This window comes from Mus musculus, chromosome 6 (genome assembly GCF_000001635.26).
Source record: "Mus musculus strain C57BL/6J chromosome 6, GRCm38.p6 C57BL/6J".
NCBI lineage: Eukaryota > Metazoa > Chordata > Mammalia > Rodentia > Muridae > Mus > Mus musculus.
Window position 1 is genome coordinate 60374692 of NC_000072.6, and position 21949 is coordinate 60396640.

Sequence of the window (21949 nt, forward strand, 5' to 3'; positions counted from 1 at the left end):
GATAACTAAATACAATGTCAATTTCTCTATAGTCTATATTGTTTAGGAAAGTATAAGATCCTTCTGAACAAAAATTTGTATAACAGCATCTCTAGCTTGGCAATGGAGTTTTTGTTAGGTAGCCTATCACTATTTGGGGAAGAGATTATTACTCTAACTTAATATTTATATTATTGATAAACAACCAAATGTCAAACTCAACATATCTTAGCCAATCAAGACATGGTAGAGAGGACTTGGGACGTGACACACTACATGTTTGTCATTTTCCTTGAAAACATTTGAATAGAACAAAAACCCTCAACACTTCAGACTCTCCAACAACTGACCTACAGTGAACTCTGTCAGAGGAAAAGGAATGAAATGAATGAATGTCACCAAAGTGAAAAACGTACTTTGAGTTTTAACATTCAGTGTGATTTGTGTTGAGCAGAGATTGTGGTTATTTATTGCCAGAGACACAAAACATGGTTTAGATAAAGCAAGTTATAGATTTTTAAGTAAAGCAAGAGAAATTGATTTTATTGTGATATGAAAATGTATCTAACAGCATTATTGTGTATTTCTGTTTATCATATAATGGTTAGCAAACGATAACAAATAATCTTATTTGAAAACATGTACTATATTCATGATAATGGTTTTATATCATGCAAAATATTAAGAAAATGTGTTAAATATAGATTATAGGCTCATAAGAAGCTATGAACAGTATTAACATACAAGGAATCTTAATGAAAATTTAATAAAAATCCAAAGACAAGGATTGCAAATTTAACTGGGAATAGACCCTGGGCTCTGGCTCCCCATTCACTCTGCCCTGACCAAGAGGCAGCTTGACTCCCAGGATCTCTGACAATCCCAGGAACTCAGTTGAGGGCCATGTCCTTTGCCCCTGTAATTACTCAGGCTAACTTGGACACCCTGGGACACACGAGATGCAGGATAAATGATGGAAAACACCAATACAAGGAGGAAAACTACACCCCAGAAAAAAGCAAGAAAGTAGTCTTTCAACAAATCCAAAAGAAGATAGCTACACAAACATAATTCCACATCTACTGACAAAGTAACAGGAAATAACAATCACTTTTCCTTAATATCTCTTAACATCAATATACTCAATTCCCCCCAAAAGCCATAGACTAATGGACTGGACACTTTAACAGGACCCAGAATTTTTATGTATACAGGAAACACATCTCAGTGACAAGGGCAAACACTACTTCAGAGTAAAAGGTTAGTAAACAATTTTTGAGAAATGGTACCAAGAAACAAGCTGGAGTAACCATTCTAACATTAAATAAAAATCAACATTCAACCAAAAGTTATCAAAAAAAATAATAATAGGGAAGGACACTTTATACTGGTCAAAGAAAAAAATCTACCAAGATGAACTGAGCATTTATGTTCCAAATGCAAGGGAACCCATATTCATAAATGAAACTTTACTAAAACTCAAATCTCACGTACCCACACAAAAATTGTGGGAGACTTCAACACCCCACTCTCAGCATTGGAGAGATCATGGGAACATAAACTATAGAGAGACTTAGTGAAACTAGCACAAGTTATGAACCAAATGAATTTAACAAATTCTTATAGAACATTTCATCCTAAAGCAGAAGAATGTACCTTCTTCTCAGCACCTCACATTAACTTCTCCAAACTGACCATATAATTGGTCACAAAACAGGACTAACAGATACAAGAATATTGAAATAATCCCATTTACCCTATCAGATCTCCAAGAACTAAGACTGACAAAACAACAGAATGCACACCCATGCACACACACACACACACACACACACACACACACACACACACACACACATATACATGGAAGGTGAACAAAGCTCTACTCAGTGATAGATTTTTCAAGGAAGAAAGAAAGAAAGAAATTAAAGGCTTTTTAGAATATAATGAAAATGAAGACACATCATACCAAAACTTATGAAAGCAGTGGTAAGAGGAAAATTCATACATCAAAATGCCTCCCAAAAGAAACTGAAGAGAGCTTACACTAGCAGCTTCACAGCACACATGAAAGCTCTAGAACAAAAAGAAGCAAATACTAACAAGATTAATAGACTGCAGGAAATTATCAACCTCAGAACTGTAATCAACCAAACGGAAACAACAAGAACTATACAAAAAAATCAACAAAATCACGAGTTCGTTCTTTGAGAAAATCAACAAGATAGATAAACTATTAGTCAGACTAAACAGAAGACACAGAGACAGTATTTAAATTAATAAAATTAGAAATGAAAAAGGAGACATAGCAATGAAATATATCTAAAATAAATATTCCATTTCCTGAATAATAATAGTTTAAAATATTAAAGTCATGTTCTACAAAAACAAATAAATAGATAATACACTAAACAAACAAACAAATAAATAAATAAATAAACAAACAAATAAATGGAGTGTAAATGTTGTTAAATTTTATATTAGTCTGTGGATTTAGAGAAGTCTGTACAGAATATTGCAAATCATATTTTCCAATAATTGAAAAATAAAATTTTAATAAAATTCTTGAACTCAGAAATTATAATTCTTCATCTTTCTTGGGACGTATATTATTTTAATCATAGGAAAGTCAAGTTAAAATTTGTAAAACTCATTCCAGATGCTAGACATGATTACAAAGCAAATGTGTATTCAGTTTTGGTTAGACAACATAAAGATCACAAACTAATAAAATAGTTGGCATTTGAAGAGAATTTTGAAGGGTCAAAAGAAATTTAATGGAGAGGTTGAATATTCAGGGTGTGTGCCTAATAAAACTAAGAAATATAGAAACACTGAGTCACTCTACCATGAGAAGTAACAGGTCTGGGGTGATGGGGAAGAAATATAATAGCTCCAGGAAATATAGCAGGTGTCAATATCCTGAACAGGAACAAAAATATAGGCTATTCCATAGGCAATTTGGAAAATAGAACATAATATGGGGATATAACCACTACAATATAATATAGTAGGAAAAATTGGAGGGCGTGAAATTACTTAGTGAGTGAAGAGCAATACTGTGCAACTCTTGAAAATTGGATGTAATCCCCTAAACCAATGTATAATGAGAGAAACAACTCCACAAAACTGTTCACTATTCTCCAGATACAAGCCACTATGATACATAAGAAGCCCTGGAAAGGCTATGGGAAGAGCATCAACAAAAGACTTCACTGGTCTAGTTGCTCTTGTGGAAGAGAGAAACTCTGATAATTTACTAGTAGTTTTGAACATTGTACAGTTTTCATGAATTTTATTTCAGTACATGGGCACTTTCCAAACATAGAGTAAGATTAAACCCGATGAGGCAGAAAGACATCAGGATTCCCATTTTGTTAGGAGAATATTAGATACATGTTAATAATGATGAAGACCAGCTTCGCAAATGCCTTAAAGAGACAGATGGACTACAGCTCTGGTGGCAAGTAGCAAAACTTTACTGATTTCTTTAGCTTATAAACATGGGGTATGACTTTGCAATTTTTTCTCAAAAAAAAAAAAAAAAACATTTTTACTTAGTTACACCTGGCACATAATATTATCATTTTTGGAGTCATTTGTTATAACAAGAACATTCTTCAGAAGAAGAAACTGTTTATCAGCAGACCCAAGGACATCCTCCTCTACAGATAACTATCAACTCTTGACTAAGAACAAGGAAAAACTCTGGCCCACAGAAAGTTATGTTAGGACATCCCTCCCTCCCAGGAGGGACAGCCCCTGAACTTTCCCCCAATTAACTGCTCTGATGCTTTCAGGCCAGAACCAAAGGGAAGCCATTGTTCTCCTCAACATCAGAGTAAGGAAAGATGTTTTATCAGAGTGAATCAAGACATAGAACTTAACCATTTTTGATCAAAATAGAGTCAGGTTATTGTTTGTTGCATGGACTGTCTTTACTATTTTCCTTCTGAAGGAGAATGCATCTTCTGCAATGCAATAAAAGAAAATATCTTCAAAGGAGTATCTAATATTTGATTTATCTATTCCTAATGGCACTAAATTAGCTTCTGAGGTACTATAATATCAATCTTCTTAACTGCAGTGATTTTAGAGAAGAGAAAGCTTACTGTAGTATAGTTTTGTGTTCATGCATGTTAAACCAAACAAATTCATTCAATGAGTTTTCCAGTAAGCTTATGTTTATAAGCACATATTTCAAAAACACTTAGTGTTTCCTCAGCAGCATGTATATTAAAGTAGAAACAATAAAGGACAGATTTAATGGATCTTGAACAAGGGTGATATAGAAATATATGGAGCACTCCACAAAAAAAATGAAACAGTCACAAGTAGGATTTTTAGAACAATTGTAAATCACATTTCTAATGCTGTAGTCAGAGAAATTTTGTGCATAAAATGCCCAGATGAATTGAAGTATCTATCTACATCAGAAATTAGATTTTATTTCTTTAATAAATTATGTAATAGATCTAAGTAGCAAGATGAATTTAAAGCTCATTTTGTTTTCTTATTAAAATTTTCAGAGCTTTTATTTTATGTGTGTGAGTATTTTACCTGTGTTCATGTTGATGTACCATGTGTATATTAAGTGGCTGTATAAATCAAAAGAGAACATCATATGATCCACAGGTACTGAAGTTACAGATGGATATGAACATGCTGGGGATTCTGTGCAATGAACCAATGTCATCTACAAGTACAGCAATCACTCTTAACGTTTGAACTATCTCTCTAGCCCCTAAATACCATGTCTTCATTCATCAAGTGAAAATTTATATGGCTAGAGGAATGGTTATGCACAGGTGCTCTTCTTGAAGTAGACCTAGGTCACCCACATATTGATTCTGTATCTGTAATTTACAACACTGAATTTTTTTATTAAAAATTAGAGGTTTTCCCCAAATAGTATTCACAAGTCAAATGGAATACATCCAGGATATTTTTGTTTCCACATTGAATTTGCTCATATACTAATTTGGTCAGAAGTTTCGAGCTATTTTGTAAGTGTATGACATCAATGTTTAGCTCAAACATTTCTTGCAATTTGAAACATGAGTTTTCGTTAAATCAAGATTCTTACATAGAGTATACCATTAATAAATAGAAGTGACTTGAAGAAAACATGTGCCTCTTTCTATTTTTTTCACATACGAGAAGCACCACTTCACTGATTGTTCCGAACAAGTATTTAAAAAGCTAAATTATAAGATCTACAGAAAAGTGTGTTATTATATGTATTTTATAAGAAAGGAAAAATAATAATAATGATTATATAATAAGTATGTCATGTAGCAAAAATTTATTTAAATCTATGCTCATCAGGTCAAATTCCAAAGCTGGAATCAGATCCAGTTACCAGCCAGTGTTACGCCACACTGGTAAGATAGCATGATTGATGCTGATGGCTATTAGTCAACACAGAGACTGCTAAATTGCATGGCTTAAATTGTACTCCCTACAGTTTCAGCATGCTCTATCTATCCTCAATTTCTTGGAAAACTGGTAATCTATGTACAAAAGTTCTTGGTGCCATTATTTAAATGTCTGTTTACCCATTCTTCTGCATAAATGAGAACTAGGTATACCTTTTGTCCTTTGTGCACTGTTTGTGGTAACATCTTACTCTAATTTCAAAGATAATCTTACTTATTCCAACAGATTTGGCCAATGCTTGTAAAGGTTATATCTTTAAAATAAACATGCCGGGCAGTGGTGGCAAATGCCTTTAATCCCAGCACTTGGGAGGCAGAGGCAGGCAGATTTCTGAGTTCAAGGCCAGCCTGGTCTACAGAGTGAGTTCCAGGACAGCCAGGGCTACACAGAGAAACCCTGTCTTGAAAAACAAACAAACAAACAAACAAACAATATAAACATACCACAGTACAGAGGCAAATGGATTCCAGATGACCTGTTTACATTTATCATTGACTTTTTTTCAAAACCTCATTTCCTGGTTTTGTTACATCTGGTAATGGAAATAAAACAATAGAATCTGAGTAAGAAAGACTAGACTACATGCTGCAAATGCACTTCCTCTCCACTCCTCCACTCGCTGAGAGAGTTGCCTTGCTTCTTTTGCTTCTAGGGGTGGTAGTGCACTTAGAGCTGTAAATGTTCCTTATATTTGTCTTTATTTTCCCATAAAATTTCAGCACAGCTTTCATTGTGTCTCATAGTTTCTAATATTTTGGGTTTTCATTTTCATCAATTCTAAAAACATAATCCTTTCTCTTGATTTCTCCCTTACCCAATTTTAACCTACTAATATTTTGTTTTCCTTTTATTATTTTGTATATACTCTGTTATTTCTATTATTGTTGAAATTTAGCTTTAATTTATAGTCAAACAGAAAGCTGGATGTGATTTCTACTTTTTTTTAACATTGATGAGTATTACTTTCTGTGCTAATATGTGGCTGTTTGGGTGAAAATTCTATGAGGCATTTGAGAAGACAATATATATTATAGTGTGTGCATAAAATGTTATGTAGATATCTTTTACATCCATTTGCTTTATTCTGGTGAACTCAAGAAAAGTGGTGCATGTGTAATATGAGTGGAGAGAGTGGAATATACAAATTGGTTGACTTTAGGACTTTGCTGTGAAATTTCATTTGAGATTATGGAGTGATGCTTTACTTATTTTTTTTAAATAAATGTTTATTTGTAGAAAAGGAATAGTGGATTTTCTCAGCATATTTCAATAATATATCAAGATTTAAATTGAACCCTGGACATTAAGTAGCATAATCCTGCAATGCCAGCTACTCTAGGGCAGAGATAAGAACACCATAAATTCTAAGCCAAAAGAGATATTTTAATGAGTCTTTGTCTCAAAATTATTTATTTATTTATTTATTTATTTATTTATTTAATTTTTTAAAATATTTTTATTAGGTGTTTCCTCGTTTACTTTTCCAATGCTATCCCAAAAGTCGCCCATACCCTCCACCCCCCCCACTCCCCTACCCACCCACTCCCACTTTTTGGCCCTGACGTTCCCCTGTACTGAGGCATATAAAGTTTGCAAGTCCATAGGGCCTCTCTTTCCAGTGATGGCCGACTAGGCCATCTTTTGATACACATGCAGCTAGAGTCAAGAGATCCGGGGTACTGGTTAGTTCATAATGTTGTCCCACCTATACAGTTCCAGATACCTTTAGCTTCTTGGGTACTTTCTCTAGCTCCTCCAATGGGGGCCATGTGATCCATCCAATAGCTGACTGTGCGCATCAACTTCTGAGTTTGCTAGGCCCCGGCATAGTCTCACAAGAGAAAGCTATATCAGGGTCCTTTCAGCAAATCTGTTGGTGACACTTTTGTCTTATTGATGGTGTCTTTTGCCTTACAGAAGCTTTGCAGTTTCATGAGGTCCCATTTGTCAATTCTCAATCTTACAGCACAAGCTATTGCTATTCTATCCTATTTTCCCCCTCTGCCCATATCTTCGAGGCTTTTCCCCACTTTCTCCTCTATAAGTTTCAGTGTCTCTGGTTTTATGTGGAGCTCCTTGATCCATTTAGATTTGACCTTAGTACAAGGATATCAGAATGGATCAATTTGCATTATTCTAAATGATAACCACCAGTTGTGCCAGCACCATTTGTTGAAAATGCTATCTTTTTTTCCACGGGATGGTTTTAGCTCCCTTGTCAAAGATCAAGTTACCATAGGTGTGTGTGTTCATTTCTGGGTCTTCAATTCTATTCCATTGGTCTACTTGTCAGTCGCTATACCAGTACCATGCAGTTTTTATCACAATTGCTCTGTAGTAAAACTTAGGTCAGGCATGGTGATTCCACCAGAGGTAGTTTTATCACAGAGAAGAGTTTTTGCTATCCTAGGTTTTTTGTTATTCCAGATGAATTTGCAGATTCCTCTTTCTAATTCGTTGAAGAATTGAGTTGGAATTTTGATGGGGATTGCAATGAATCTGTAGATTGCTTTTGGAAAGATAGCCACTTTTACAATGTTGATTCTGCCAATGCATGAGCATGGGAGATCATTCCATCTTCTGAAATCTTCTTTAATTTCTTTCTTCAGAGACTTGAAGTTTTTATCATACAGATCTTTCACTTCCTTAGTTAGAGTCAAGCCAAGATATTTTATATTATTTGTGATTATTGAGAAGTGTGTTGTTTCCCTAATTTCTTTCTCAGCCTGTTATTCTTTGTGTAGAGAAAGGCCATTGACTTGTTTGAATTAATATTATATCCAGCTACTTCACTGAAGCTGTTTATCAGGTTTAGGAGTTCTCTAGTGGCATTTTTAGGGTCACTTACATATACTATCATATCATCTGCAAAAAGTGTATTTTGACTTCTTCCTTTCCAATTTGTAACCCCTTGATCTCCATTTGTTGTCAAATTGCTCTGGCTAGGACTTCAAGTACAATGTTGAATAGGTAGGTAGAAAGTGGGCAGCCTTGTCTAGTCCCTGATTTTAGTGAGATTGCTTCCTGTTTCTCACCATTTATTTTGATGTTGGCTACTGGTTTGCTGTAGATTACTTTTATCATGTTTAGGTATGGGCCTTGAATTCCTGATCTTTCCAAGACTTTTATCATGAATGGGTGTTGGATTTTGTCAAATGCTTTCTCTGCATGTAATGAGATGATCATGTGGTGTTTGTCTTTAAGTTTGTTTATATAATGGATTACGCTGATTGATTTCCGTATATTGAACCATCCCTACAACCCTGGGACGAAACCTACTTGGTCAGGATGGATGACTGTTTTGGTGTTATCTTGGATTTGGTTATTGAGAAATTAATTGAGGATTTTTGCATCAATATTAATAAGGGAAATTAGTCTGAGGTTCTCTATCTTTCTTGGATCTTTCTGTGGTTTAGGTATCAGAGTAATTGTGGCTTCATAGAATAAGTTGGGTAGAGTACCTTCTACTTCTATTTTGTGGAATAGTTTCTGCAAAACTGGAATTTGATCTTCTTTGAAGGTCTAATAGAACTCTGCACTAATCCCATCTGGTCCTGGGCTTTGTTTGGTTGGGATACTATTAATGACTGCTTCTATTCCTTTAGGGGATATGGGACTGTTTAGATCATTAACTTGATCCTGATTTAACTTTGATACCTGGTATCTGTCTAGAAATTTGTACATTACATCCAGGTTTTCCATTTTTGTTCAGTATAGACTTTTGTAGAAGGATCTGATGTTGTTTTGGATTTCTTCAGGATCTGTTTTTATGTCTCCCTTTTTATTTCTGATTTTATTAATTAGGATGTTGTCCCTGTGCCCTCTAGTTTGTTTGTCTATGTGTTTATCTATTTTCTTGATGTTCTCAAAGAACCAGCTCCTCCTTTGGTTGATTCTTTGAATAGTTCTTCTTGTTTCCACTTGGTTGATTTCACCCCTGAGTTTGATTATTTCCTGCTGTCTACTCCTCTTAGGTGAATTTGCTTCCTTTTGTTCTAGAGCTTTTAGGTGTGTTTTCAAGCTGCTAGGGTGTGCTCTCACTAGTTTCTTTTTAGAGGCACTCAGAGCTATGAGTTTCGCTCTTAGAAATACTTTCATTGTGTCCCGTAAGTTTGGGTATGGTGTGGCTTCATTTTCATTAAACTCTAAAAAGTCTTTAATTTCTTTCTTTATTCCTTCCTTGACCAAGGTATCATTGAGAAAAGTGTTGTTCCTTTTCCACGTGAATGTTGGCTTTCCATTATTCATGTTGTTATTGAAGATCAGCCTTAGTCCATGGTGTTCTAATAGGATGCAAGGAACGATTTCAATATTTTTGTATCTGTTGAGGCCTGTTTTGTGACCAATTATATGGTCAGTTTTGGAGAAGGTAACATGAGGTGCTGAGAAGAGGTATATCCTTTTTTTTTAGGATAAAATGTTCTGTACATATCTGTTAAGTCCATTTGTTTCATAACTTCTATTAGTTTCACTGTGTCCCTGTTTAGTTTCTGTTTCCACGATCTGTCCATTGATGAAAGTGGTGTGTTGACGTCTCCCACTATTATTGTGTGAGGTACAATGTGTGCTTTGAGCTTTACTAAAGTTTTTTAATGAATGTGGTTGCCCCTGCATTTGGAGAATAGATATTCAGAATTGAGTGTTCCTCTTGGAGGATTTTACCATTGATGAGTATAAAGTGTCCTTCCTTGTCCTTTTTTGATAACTTTGGGTTGGAAATCAATTTTATTCGATATTAGAATGGCTATTCCAGCTTGTTTCTGCAGACCATTTGCTTGGAAAATAGTTTTAAAGGCTTTCACTCTGAGGTACTGTCTTTCTTTTTCCCTGAGATGGGTTTCCTGTAAGCAGCAGAATGTTGGGTCCTGTTTGTGTAGCCACTCTGTTAGTCTATGTCTTTTTATTGAGGAATTGAGTCCATTGATATTAAGAGATATTAAATAAAAGTAATTGTTGTTTCCTGGTTTGTTTCTTTTTTTTTTTTTTTTTTGTTAGAGTTGACATTCTGTTCTTGTGGCTGTCTTCTTTTTGGTTTGTAGAGGTATTATTTTCTTTCTTTTCCTAGGGCCTGGTTTCCATCCTTGTATTTTTTTTTCCTCTTATTATCCTTTGAAGGGCTGGATTTGTGGAAAGATAATGTGCGAATTTGGTTTTGTTGTGGAATACTTTGGTTTCTCCATATATGGTAATTGAGAGTTTGGCTGGGTATAGTAGCCTGGACTGGCATTTGTGTTCTCTTAGTGTCTGAATAACATCTGTCCAGGATTTTCTGACTTTCATAGTCTCTGGTGAAAAGTCTGATGTAATTCTGATAGGCCTGCCTTTATATGTTACTTGACCTTTTCCCCTACTGCTTTTAATATTCTATCTTTATTTAGTGCATTTGTTGTTCTGATTATTATGTGTCGGGAGGAATTTCTTTTCTGGTCCTGTCTATTTGGAGTTCTGTGGGCTTCTTGTATGTTCATGGGCATCTCTTTCGTTAGGTTTGGGAAGTTTTCTTCTATAATTTTGTTGAAGATATTTGCTAGCCCTTTAAGTTGAAAATTTTCATTCTCTTCTATTCCTATTATCCGTAGGTTTGGTCTTCTCATTGTGTCCTGGATTTACTGGATATTTTGAGTTAGGATCTTTTTTGCATTTTACATTTTCTTTGATGGTTGTTTCCATGTTCTCTATGGAATCTTCTGCACCTGAGATTCTCTCTTCCATCTCTTGTAATCTGTTGCTGATGCTTGCATGAATGGTTCCAGATTTCTTTCCTAGGTTTTCTATCTCCAGCGTTGCCTCACTTTGGGTTTTCTTTATTGTGTCTACTTCCCTTTTTAGGTCTTGGATGGTTTTATTCAATTCCATCACCTGTTTGGTCATGTTTTCCTGCAATTCTTTAAGGGATTTTTGTGCTTCCTCTTTAAGGTCTTCTACCTGTTTAGCAGTGTTCTCCTGTATTTCTTTAAGTGAGTAATTAAAGTCCTTCTTTGTGTCCTCTACCATCATCATGAGATATGCTTTTAAATCAGGGACTATCTTTTCAGGTGTGTTGGGGTGCCCAGGACTGGTTGGGGTGGGAGTGCTGCATTCTGTTAGTGATGAGTAGTCTTGGTTTCTGTTAGTAAGATTCTTATGTTTGCCTTTCACCATCTGGTAATCTCTAGAGTTAGTTGTTGTAGTTGTCTCTGCTTAGAGCTTGTTTCTCAGGTGATTATGTTAGTCTCTATCGGCAGACCTGGGATACTAGCTCTTTCCTGAGTTTCAGTATTCAGAGTATTCTTTGCAGGCAAGCTCTCCTCTTGCAGGGAAGATGACCAGGTATCTGGTGTTCGAACCTGCATCCTGGCAGAAGTTGTGATTCACTCACCAGAGGTCTTAAGATCCCGTGGAGGGTTTTGTGGGTACCTTGCTGGTATCCGCACACTCCGCCCCCAAGGTACCCCTGTACTGGCGTGAACCAGAAGGGACTTGTGACCCTGATCAGACCGGGTTTTCTGCTTCCCTAATTAATACAGTCTCAGGTCCTGCGCAATTGGATTGGAGCAGAAGCTGTGTTCCACTCACCAGAGGTCTTAAGATCCTGTGGAGGTTCTTGTGGGTACCCTGTGGGTATCCTCAGACTCTGCCCCCAAGGTACTCCGGTGCTGGCGTGGACCAGAAGGGACTTGTGACCCTGATCAGCCTGGGTTTTCTGCTTCCCTAATTAATGCTGTCTCAGGTCCTGTGTGATTGGATTGGATTAGAAGCTGTGTTCCACTCATCAGAGGTCTTAAGATCCCGTGGAGGGTGCTGTGGGTACCTTGCAGTGTCTGCAGACTCCATGCCCAAGGTACACTGGTGTTAGCATGGAACGGAAGGGCTCAAACTTATTTATTTTAAAGGTTTATTTTTATACCAGGTGAGACAATGTCTTGCCTGCACGCATATGTGTGCCACTGGCTTCCTGAATTTTTGGCTTCCTTTGTCTTCAAGTTTTTTTCTCCATATCTCTGAGGTCTAGACTTTTGTGTCTCAGTACTGCTTCCTCAATTGTCTCAAACTTTATATTTCACAGGAGACTGCCTGCCATCTCCAAATATCCTTCCTATAGTCATCATTCGATCTAAATTCATATAGGAGGGTACAGGATACTTGAGAACCTCAAGAAACAAATCCAAAAGTTTACATGTAGAGGTAAACAACAACATAAATATACCTGAAATACTCTTAACTGTTTCTTTCAACAGTATAATAGGGAATAAAAAGTCATGCGGGGTGACTATGGGTAGTCAACTGAAGAGAGGTAGATTTTTTTGATCTGTAAATCTTCCTGGAGCCTTTGTGGAGAGCTTGAGGGAGTGAGGTAAGTTTTCTGGCAATATAGGTGCTTTAGAGTTATCACTGTTCTTTGTATACATCCATAGTTTTCTTAGTATCCCCAATAAAAATGTCATTGCTTCATCAAATTGGACATTATTGAATGTGATCTTCTATGTATTCTCTTTCACAGGTGTGTAGACATGTGTTGCATTTCCCCAGGAAATGGCTGTTGTGCAGCTTCATGCATCTGTGCCTCTTCATATCATTGCTTCACCTCCTCTATGCACTTTTACTCATCTGGTATTGCCCTGTCCTCTTTCATTTTCTAGCACACAGATAAAACATTGAATTTGATTGCTGTTTTAATGGCTGTTCAGTTATATACCTTGAAGGTTTTCAGCACAGTACAGATGCTGAATACATATTATTTTTGTGAGTCTATGGTTATTTTGTGGTTCTGTGCAGAAAGTGCTTGTGGCCCCTATTGAATGAACTACATCATTCAAGTGAAATATGCTATATCTGAGAAAAGGCAGAAACCATTGCATCTTGCTGAAAGTATGTGTAAAACAAGAAGTAAATAAATTAGTTTCACTACACACAGGAGATGCAGTCACCTTCACATGAGAGATATTTCAAAGAAAAAATATTTTTCTGTCTTTTCACTGTTGCCTAATGCTGATGCCCAAATAGCACACACATATCTACAGAGTCCTAGGCTATAATGGATAAAGTAGGTTGAAAATAGTTAGATAAAAAAAGAAACAAAGCTGTGTTAGTCATGACTTTCCATAGCAGGTATGCATCAAGAAATATTTTTCCATTCAGGAGAGTAAATAGGAGATGGGTTGCTTAGGATAGAGATGGATAAGTTTGTGGGAGAATGTTGGGAGATGATTGCTACTACTGCCATCCAAAATATTTTAGTACACAGAGAGAAAGAGAGAGAGAGAGAGAGGGAGAGAGAGATAGCAAACAAATAAAATAATAGAAGTATGAACCAGTTTCATCTCCTGATGCTGTTTATAAATTTCTTCTTTTGAAATATTATATATTTGCTTTTGGTACATAAGGGGTTGCAATTAAGAGATTGGTTTAAATCTCAGAATAAATTCTGAAGCTTGAACTCTTAACCATTAGTGAGACTGTGAAAAATTATGGAGATTTTTGAAGTTAGATGAAATGTATTTTGCTTTATTTTATAACCATGAACCTATTGTGGCCAAGGAGAAAGTGATTATTCGCATAAATATGCACCTCACTGGCTCAGACATTTTAACATACAGTCTTCATTTGTCAGAATTTGTTTATTGCAGAATTTAAGCCTTGGTGGAGAAAGTATGTCTCTGAGTGTTGGGTTTTGAAATGAAAGCCCAACACCCCCTCTATTTCGTGTTTCTTTCTGAAGATACATGATTAGATCTATTGGTTTCTGCCACCATGTTGACCAGTTGCAACTGTGCCTACTTTCAAAGATGCAATCTTGTCCCTCTGAAATATTAAGCCAAAATCAAATGTACCATATCTCAGTTTTCCTGGTCATAGTGTATTACCCAGCAACATAAAAGTATTTAATAAAGCTGGGCATGGTGGTGCACGCGTTTAATCCCAGCACTTGGGAGGCAGTGGCAGGTGGATTTCTGAGTTTGAGGCCAGCCTGGTCTACAGAGTGAGTTCCAGGGCAGCCAAGGCTACACAGAGAAACCCTGTCCCGAAAAACAAAAAACAAAACCAAACAAAAAACAAACAAAAAAAACAACAACAAAACAACAAACAAACAAACAAACAAACAAAAAAGTGTTTAAAACATATACTTGGAGGCATATTAAAGAGTAAATATTGCCACATATTAGGACACTGAGTAGAGTTCTGGTCTTTAAAGGACACACTGAGAAATAACTCTAAAGGAAGGTGGAATGAAATGGAGCATCAACAACATTAGAAAGTATTTGCTTTAAGGCTGAATATGGGTAACTCTCTGAATGGTTTAGTTCAAAACAGGAGAGTTTAAAACAGGAGAAATAAAACAGCAAATAATTAAAATATAATACAGCATACATCATGTCTTGGCCTGTATAAAGAAAGATAACCTAATCACCTTTCAAAGAAAAAAAAATATTTGTTTAAACAACACAGTAGACATCTGGGTAAAACAGAAAATGGACTTGAAGATAGATATAAGGTTCCTCACTCCAAATCAGGGTGAAAGATAAACAATAAGATTAAATAAATGGCAGATCTGCACCTCTAACTGAACCTGTGGCAGAATAACACCCTTGCATCCATCTCCAGTATGCTCAGCCTGACTGTCTCTCAGGAGGTCTGCTCTAACTAGAGACACAAAATTTGTGCTCAATACAGTGACACAGGAGCCTCCCCACTTCACAAGAGAAAGCAGTGCATGCCTTCTAGTAGAAATACAGGAAAACAAATCACAGAGGTAGAAGCTTTTATAAAGGAAAAAAACAAACAAACAAACAAACAAAAACAAAAAAAAAAAACAAAAAACAAAAAACCCTTAAAGGAAAATACAATCAAACAAGTAAAGGAAAGGAACAAAATGATCAAAGACCTAAAAATGGAAAAAAAACAATTTAAAAAGTAATCCCAAATGGAGACAACATTGAGGATAGAAGACCTAGGAAAGAGAAGAGGAACTACAGATTCAAGTACCACCAGTATAATAGAAGAGATGGGAGAAAAAATATCAGGTGAGTAAGATAACATCATAGACATTTACACATTTGTCAAGGAAAATGCAAAGTATAAAATGTTCCTAACTAGCCATCCAGGAAATTTTGGACACAATGAAAAGACCACACCTAAGATTAATAGGAATAGAAGACGATGAAGATTCCCAGGTTGAATGGCCAAAATATATCTTCAACAAAAATCACAGAATGGAACTTCCCTAAAAAAAGAAAGTGATGGCCATGAACATGCAAGAAGCCCAGAGAACAGCAAATAGAATCTGAAAAGAAATTCCTCACTTCACATAAGTATAATAAACAGGTCAGACAGTGGTGGTGCATGCCTTTAATCCCAGCACTTGGGAGGCAGAGACAGACAGATTTCTGAGTTTGAGGCTAGCCTGGTCTACAGAGTGAGTTCCAGCACAGCCAGGGATATGCAGAGAAACCCTGTCTCAAAAAACTGAAAAACAAAACAAAACAAGACTGTTCAATCTTAATGTTGGATAGGAAAAGCATTTAACAGATACATCCTAGATCTATAGCTGGATTAGCGGCTGCTTTAGTTTAAAATTTGAATCTCCCCAAGGAATAGATCCAACATTGTTGTTGCTTTTTTATTGTTTGTTTGTTTGTTTGATTTTTGGATAATATCGGCATATCAGTGAGTAATTACCAAGCATATCCTTTTGGATCTGGGTTACCTAACTCGGGCTAATATTTTCATGTCCCATCTATTTGCCTGTAAAACTCAGCATGTCCTCATTCTTAATAACAGAATCATATTCCATAGTGTAAATTAACCACATTTTCTGTATCCGTTCTTCTATTGTGGAACATCTAGGTTGTTTCCAACTTCTGACTACCACAAACAAGGCAACTGTGAACACAATGGGATTGAAGCATTCTTATTTGGGCCCTGTGGCATGCTGATCTTTATGAGTTCCAAGAATTGTATCATGGGTAATGTGTGATTTTTTTTTTTTTTTTGCTAATATCTACTTATTAGTGAATACGTACCATGTATGCCATTTTGCGTCTGAGATACCTCAATCAGGATGATATTTTCACATTCCACCCTTTTGTATTCAAAACTTATAACGAACCACATTTTCGTATCCATTCTCTGTTGTGGAACTTCTGGATTGTTTCCAGATTCTGGCTATGAAAAATAAGGCCATTAAGGACACAGTGGAGCATGTGTGCATAAGGCATGGTGGGACATTTTGGGGTTTTAGGCCCTGGAGTGGTATAGCTTAGACTTCAGGGAAATTTATATCCAATTTTCTGAGGAACCTCCAGATTGATTTCAAAAGTGATCATACCAGTTTTCAATCCCACCAGCATGGGTTTTTTGGTTTGATTGATTTTTGGTTTTGTATCCCCACCCCAGCAATAGATAGCTTGCCATATTTGAACCAAACACCTAGTAAGGTTTTTCAAAGCTCAACATCTTAGCAGTACAATGGTGGTGCACCTAGGATCAGACATACCCTTGTCATAAAAAGCTGTTTATTACTAACACTTTATGGTCCATAGGCTGTAGATCTCTGAAGTTTCTAAAGTCCATGTTTGATTCAGTCTTCAGCATATCTGATTTGCTTGTCTCCAGCTCTCCCATATTTACTTAACTTGGAAAGCATTCAAGGAAGCTAAATGAACCTTAACTTCTATTTTTAACTAAACTCGTATTTAACATGACAAATAAATTTGATTTACTAATTACTGCCTTGCATTTCAAATTTATCCTAGTTTATAAAGAATCTTTCAAAAGAACTAGAATTTAACATATATTTTTAAGAATCAGGTATTTACAGTATATATATATATATATATATATTAGAATTAAAGAGTTTCACGATTAAGAAAAAGAATAATAGATTTTCAAGTAAAAAGAAGGTATAAATATGTAACTTATAGTCAAAGATGGATGTGGACATAGCCAAGTCAACACTGTCTTATATAACAACCATGTACTCTGAGAAGCCTGCTGGGGTGGGGGGGGGGGGTCAGTGGCCAGTGTTACTATAGGCCTATTCTCATAGGTATCCTGCTCATAAATGAGATAAAGATTTAAGAGTTAATTGTAAGAAGGAAAGTAGGTGAAGTTATCACATGCTTAGATTTTAAGGAGAGAGAAACCAACAAAACTTAGATACATTAAAGATTTACCCATGTGTTAAAGTATATTGTAAGATAGAGCCTACATAGTAGGCAGCAATATTTTACAGAAACTGACAAGTTAATTGTGAGTCAAAATCAATGTGAGGCAACAATGAACGTTTGCAGTGCATGGATACCTAATCTATAAGATCTTTGGATTGAAACCGTGATTTCTAAAAGGCTTTAAATGTGCATGCTTAATATTTTGTAACAAAATAAATCCTTAAGTATTTATCAATATAGAAAATCCATACTATATAAAAAAAGTGGCTTTTTGATACTCTTTAGCCTAAAAGTAGACTCAACATTCTAACCATCAACATATTTTTACATCCTTGCTTTTCTCTTTCATTCCCCCTTTCTTCTAATGTTAGATAGGAGAGAAAGAAGGAAAGATGAAAGGAAAAGAAAGATACAAAGATATCTCTGAATATAACCTCCCTTACCTTGTTTCCATTCTGACCAATAATATTAACATCTCTGCAAACAAAGGACCAAAAAACAACTATCAGGAGTTTTGGGAATGGAGCATTGTTGTGTCCGACCAGCAGATCACAACATGGGTTCTAGCCTGGAAAGGCATTTTGGAAACCTGGAAGAGAAGAGGGGCTAGGCGGCGAGATAAAGAAATGCAGCTAAGACAGGCATTCTGACCAAAGCTCAATTTTACTGTTCCGCACACAGTTATGAAGGAAGGGGGAGGGGACCCGATTCCTGCCAAATAATCTCGAGGTCCAGAAGCAGGGTGAGCACGTGTGTGGCTCCAAACAGCAAAACGTCATGGTCCAGCAGTGGGCATGGCAGAACTAATGAGCAGGAAGCTCCACCCCTGAGCAAGCACGTTTCAGGCTGGGGGAGGGGAGACTACACAGCATCATTCTCTTGAAATTCTTTCCTGATATCAGACTTGTGTATGGGTATTTGGGTATGGGAATAGTTTTCATATGGGGGCCCAAAAAAAATTAAAAATGGAATGTTGACCAGACTTAGAAGCTGTTCGTAATGTTTGTTTTCCAGGCTTTATGTGGTAAGAAGGTTCAGAGGTTTTAAAAGTTCTTATTGAAACAGTCTGAGAGGCAGGACCAACTGGGTCAACACCTTTTTTTTTATTATTAGGTATTTATTTCATTTACATTTCCAATGCTATCCCAAAAGTCTCCCACAACCTCCCTCACCCACTCTCCCACCCACCCACTCCCACCTCTTAGCCCTGGCGTTCCCCTGTACTGAGGCATATAAGGTCTGCATGACCAATGGGCCTTTCTTTCCACTGATGGCCGACCAGGCCATCTTCTGATACATATGCAGCTAGAGACATGAATGCAGCTAGAGACATGAGCTCTGGGGGGGGGGGGTACTGGGGGGAGGTACTGGTTACTTCATATTGTTGTTCCACCTTTAGGGTTGCAGATCCCCCCAGCTCCCAGGGTACTTCCACCAGCTCCTCCATTGGGGGCCCTTGGATCCATCCAATAGCTGACTGTGAGCATCCACTTCTGTGTTTGCTAGGCCCCGGCATAGTCTCACAAGAGACACCAGGGTCCTTTCACCAAAATCTTGCTAGTGTATGCAATGGTGTCAGCGTTTGGAGGCTAATTATGGGATGGATCCCCGGGTATGACAGTGTCTAGATGATCCATCATTTCGTATCAGCTCCAAACTCTGTCTCTGTAGCTCCTACCATGGGTGCCTTGCTTCCAATTCCAAGAAGGGGCAAAGTATCCACACCTTGATCTTCTTTCTTCCTGAGCTTCATGTGTTTTGCAAATTGTATATCTTAGGTATTCTAAGTTTCTGGGCTAATATCCACTTATCAGTGAGTACATATCATGTGAGTTCTTTTGTGATTGAGTTACCTCACTCAGGATGATGCCCTCCAGGTCCATCCATTTGCCTAGAAATTTCATAAATTCATTCTTTTTAATAGCTGACTAGCACTCCATTGTTTAAATGTACCACATTTTCTGTATCCATTCCTCTGTTGAGGGGCATCTGGGTTCTTTCCAGCTTCTGGCTATTATAAATAAGGCTGCTATGAACATAGTGGAGCATGTGTCCTTCTTACCAGTTGGAACATCTTCTGGATATACGCCCAGGAGAGGTTTTGTGGGATCCTCCAGTAGTACTATGTCCAATTTTCTGAGGAACCGCCAGACTGATTTCCAGCGTGGTTGTACAAGCTTGCAATCCCACCAACAATGGAGGAGTGTTCCTCTTTTTCCATATATTCACCAGCATCTGCTGTCACCTGAATTTTTTATCTTAGCCACTCTGACTGGTGTAAGGTGGAATCTCAGGGTTGTTTTGATTTGCATTTCCCTGATGATTAAGGATGCTGAACATTTTTTCCAGGTGCTTCCCAGCCATTCGGTATTCCTCAGGTGAGAATTCTTTGTTTAGCTCTGAGCCCCAACCACCAACAGATCCTTCTACAAAAGGCTATACTCAACAAAACTGGAGAACCTGCGTGAATTAGACAAATTTCTATACAGATACCAGGTATCAAAGTTAAATCAGGATCAGGTTAATGATCTAAACAGTCCTATATTCAGTAAAGAAATAGAAGCAGTCATTAATAGTCCCCCACCAAAAAAAAAAAAAAAAAAAAAAAAAAAAAAAAAAAAAGCCCAGGCCAGATGGGTTTAGTGCAGAGTTCTATCAGACCTTCAAAGAAGATCTAATTCCAGTTCTTCACAAACTATTCCACAAAATAGAAGGAGAAGGTACTCTACCCAACTCATTCTATGGAGCCACAATTACTCTGATACCTAAACCACAGAAAGACCCAACAAAGATAGAGAATTTCAGACCAATTTCCCTTATGAATATCAATGCAAAAATACTCAATAAAATTTTCCACTAACCGAATCCAAGAACACATCAAAACAATCGTTCATCCTGACCAAGTAGGTTTCATTCCAGGGATGCAGGGATGGTTTAATATATGGGTTAGCACCTTTGAAGATGTACTTGATGCAAATTTTGATGAAACAACTAAGGTAGGTATCTGAGGTTGGGTTAGTCAGAATAGATATATGTCAACATATCAGCATCCTTTTATCATCCCCAAAGGTGAACTTTGTCAGGGCTTCTTTAACTTCATTTGGTTTCTGTAATCATGTAAATATCCATAGATAATATGTATATATATATATATATATATATATATATATATGGAAAGTTTGTTAAACAATTCTTCAATGAAATTTAACAGAACAATATTTCAAAATTTATTGTAAGATGCGTAATTATACACACACATACACACAAACACACATAATTTATTTACTCTTTCCTTTACTTTTTTTTTAATGAAGCAATTATGCCATGATTTGATATATTTCCAGACACATACATTTGAGCATCTTCCATTAAGTGGATACTAAATGATCTGTATCCTTGTAGAGGTCCATTTGAGAGGAGCAACAAACTGCTTTAGAACTCAGGGACTGTGGCCCACTGAGTAACACTACTATGTTGGTCATGCCCCAGAGAGGCAGATCCCTGAGGACTAAGTGTCTGAGGAATTAAAGCTGTCATGGAACATAGCTTAGCTGGTTGTACTCTCTGTCATCACATTCTTCCTAATCTAAGTGTTGTGTGAAAACTCAGAGGGGGTTTCTAGCCAGTGAGTGGGCAGTATTATTAACACAGTAATAATATTGATCTCTGTTAAGCATTGCTGCTGGAGCAGATTAATGATACAATCACCACTATTGAAAAGAATTTAGAGATAATGACTGTCAGCAATGACCAAAATTTTTAGAAAGAATTTGGAGATGTAGCTTGTTAGTACATTTAGTTTAAGATTTTTTTCCCATGGCTCTATTGACAAAATCTTAGGTATTAATTTGAAGTTCTTAACTGTTGACCTAAGGAGATTTTGTTGTCAGTAAACAAGAGCAATGGCAGCCCTACCAGCACTACCTTTCAGGGATTCCCTTCTAGAACTGGGCATTGTGATCAAGGTGATGATTAATTTCTTGTAGCTGTTATTGCCCAGATCTTCAAGATATGATTCAATAAAAACAATGGTGATCGGTAGATGAGCACACTAAGGATTTAACGTTCTAATGACTGATAGATTTTTTTATATAAATGTTTAGATTTTTTATTATTTTAAGATTTATATGAGGTTACATTTTATGATAAACCATAAATAATTAATCCTATCTTTATTAACCACAAATTGCAAACTATCTAGTAAAAAGAAAATGGCTGAGAAAATTACATGTCATTCACATACTTTCCTAATCTATAACAAGTGGCTTATTTGGGAATGTGTGTGGGTTTGTAGGAATGATTTGTTTTATTTTTCATATATGTAATATATATGTTGTTTTTTCAAGTAGAGGTATTAGAGAAAATACTTTTTAAAATAATCATTC